At 34.7% G+C, this 3274-nt stretch overlaps 1 non-coding gene across 1 annotated transcript; it reads left to right on the top strand.

Moving 5' to 3' along the window:
- The first annotated feature begins 2389 nt into the window (after nt 1-2389).
- On the top strand, nt 2390-2461 carry TRNAC-GCA (transfer RNA cysteine (anticodon GCA)). Its single transcript has one exon. It is a non-coding gene; the product is annotated as a tRNA-Cys (tRNA).
- The last annotated feature ends 813 nt before the right edge of the window (nt 2462-3274 follow it).

Raw genomic sequence — 3274 nt, 5'->3', positions numbered from 1 at the left:
CTTTAACAAACGTCAAAAATCTGTCAAAATCCATACAAAAAACATCGCTTACCTATTAATTAATGTTTCGGTTAAAGTATGTTGGTGCAACTCAGCCTAAATATTTGACCGTAATCAAACCAAATGTTTTGTGTAGACTGTTGGTAGAGTCAGTGTATGGTAATACAGTAAACATTTGCTTCGTAAAAGTGCCTATTCACTCATATCTGAAAAAGACGGAAGAAGATAATGTCTTCCAGACATATTTTAAATAAGGTTATATATTTTATAAAGCAGTATTTATACGGAATGCTATCTGTAATCAGCGACCCTCGACACAGATCGAATTGATTTCCGATAGCGATACGATCGCGAAAATAACAATCGAAAGTATGTTGTCTTGTCCACACGAAGTTTTTAAACTTTGGACAATATTGCGGTATAAATGATGGAGTGAAATGTTTACTTACTTTGACTTTCTAATAAACAAAAGAAAGTGGTTACATTTGCGTTTTTAACTCACTATCGATCGATTTAAGTACGTACTTTGTACAAGTGGTTAAAATCAGTACAGAAGAACGTGTGTTTTGCCATTTATCTAGGGGGGGCAGGTTTTCTACAGCTTTTGCATGGCAATTTTTTCAGGATTTCAAGGCATTTAATATTCAAACTTAATTCACAGTTAATTTAAAATCAGGTTTTCAGAGCTTAAATTACTTAAATGTTTGTCTAGAGATTGATCAATAGTGTTAAATGCCGAATTAACATGAAAAGAGAAGGAAGTAGACGCACCGCGCATCGATATCTGACGAGGAATCGATTTGAAGGACTCGATTATTAATCGATAGTTTTATTTTTAAGACTTTATCGCGTTGAAATATTATTGAAGTGACATTTTATTTTTAAGGCACCAGATTTATCCGCGCATATTAATTGAGTTACTTGACTTGTTAATTTTGGTGGTTTTATTTAAATTTCTGTTTAAATTAAATTTTAGTGATCCATCAAAAATGTGTTTGATGTCTTTTTCCTTTCCGATTATTTATTTAAAGAATAAAATACTTTGTTATAAAGTCTTACACTGATTGAATGTGTAATACATATTCTTAATTTTTCCTATTATATTACTAATACAAAAATACTTTATCTCAAATGCGATAAGGTCTAATGTTGATTGTGTATGATATTGTTAAATAATAAAGTTACCATGCGCACGAGTTGCGTACACTCGACTCGCTCAATTAGAGCGCGACTTTGTTTCAGAAGCGAGTGTAAACAAGGAATGGTGATGAAAAGTGTCAATATTATTGTCTTCAAGGCTTAACTTTTATTTTAATTATTATCAAAATAGCCTACGAAGTATAAGACTTACTAAGAATACTAAGGCCCAGAACAGACGGTGAAACGCAACTGCAACGAAACTGCAACTTTCTGATGATTCTGATGAATGAAACTGAAACTGAAAGTTTCAAACTGGTCGCGTCATATCTGGTCTCTTAACGGACGCTATGGCAGAAACTTAGATGCAACTCAAAAGTAACTAAGTAGCAGTTGCAGTTTCTTTGCAGTTGCGTTTCACCGTCTGTTCTGGGCCTAAGTAGTTTGCAAAGAATAGAATGCTAGTCCGTTGTGGTGACAGCTTCGATTCACTGTAGGGGCAAATATGGGAGAGCTACTGAACCGATTTTGATGAAATTTGGCATAGAGATAGAGATAGTTTGAGTCCCAGGAAAGGTCATAGGATAGTTTTTATCCCGGTTTTTTTAAACAGGGACGCGCGCGATAAAGTTTTTGTGTGACAGACAAAATTTCACGCGGGCGAAGCTCGAAGCCGCGGGCGGATACCTACCTAGTTAAAATAAGTATCTACTCAAACATTTAAAACTAACCTATCTAGAGACTGTAGTATAGGTAGAACTTGAGTAATTTTGGTCAAATTGTTTGTAGAAAAAACATGTCAACATTCAACAAAATTTCCTACAAAAAATGTTGAATGTTGACATGTTTTTGTTGATTTTGTAGAGCAAAACACGCGCTGGAGACCCGGCTTAACAACGACGCCGAATAATAATTGAAATATTATATTAAAAGAGCCGTTTCATAACAATTGTATAGCAAACGCGTCCGCCATTATATTCACCGTAAACCATTCAAAGGGCAATGATCAAAAAATGGCCGCCCACTGACACATATTGGGTTACACAACGGAATCTTAAGAGGCTGATTGAGTTAAGTTACTCTCCCAATGGATGCCACTTTATCTTTTATAAATAACTTGAAAAAATAGAATTGCCTAAGGCCGGAATCGAACCCACGACCTTTAGCTTGGCCAGTGGACTGCTCTTCCATTGGCTCACTTATTATACTCGTACAAACACTTGATGAACTAGTAGAATTTTTTTAACTACATTAGGATATAGCTCAGTGGTAGAGCATTCGACTGCAGATCGAGAGGTCCCCGGTTCAAACCCGGGTGTCCCCTGCCGGGCGATCGTTTTTGTTTAATTTTACTAATTTTCGTTTTTTATTTTGTTTTAAATAGAAGGAAAGGAAAATTGCTTTTCTTACTAATTATTTGTCTTCTTTTATGAAGTCTTTGTTCTTTTTTTTTTACTACCGCAATGCTTATTATGTTGAAAACAATAAATAAAAGTTAAAGAAAAACATAAAGAAAAAAAAAGAAAGAAAAAATATAGCATAATCTTTCAACTGTGAATCTTTTGTCGTACGTAAGTAATGGGTGCAATTTTTCAACGAAATATAAATTATGCTGGCAAAACATATCAATTTCAATAAACAATAAAATTAGTCTGGCCGCAACAGCGTAAGTACTTTTTTATAACATTTTGAAGAATGTTTCTTCTTAGATAGCTGTTTATTTTATCATTCAGTATAAAAAATAATCACTGAAGATTGCACGGTTGCACGCCACCATTCGTGGCGCTAAGTTAACATGTCCTTAAGCACTTTCAACTAGTTTACATCGTATCGTACCTTGTTTTAATTATTAAAGTGGGCAGTTTAATTACTATATTACACTTAGTATGTAAGATATTTAAGACAGACACTATGTAATGCTCTAATTTCATCTTGGTGTAGGTGGTTATACTGCCTTACCTATGTCATAAAGCCTTTCTGTTGGATTTTTTGCATAATTTATGCTTTAGGTATAGCACTTAACTCAGTGCCTGAGTTATAGGAGTGGCACGGGGGTGATTTCGTGACGGTCAAACTTCAAAGTATGCCCTGTCACGTCATAATTTATGTCAATGTTACACCTCGCGTGGCGCTACCA

Source organism: Ostrinia furnacalis, unplaced genomic scaffold (genome assembly GCF_004193835.3).
Source record: "Ostrinia furnacalis isolate ACB-3 unplaced genomic scaffold, ASM419383v2 OfSCF3139, whole genome shotgun sequence".
In the NCBI taxonomy this organism is placed as follows: Eukaryota; Metazoa; Arthropoda; class Insecta; order Lepidoptera; family Crambidae; genus Ostrinia; species Ostrinia furnacalis.
This window is presented reverse-complemented; position numbering and strand designations above follow the sequence as displayed.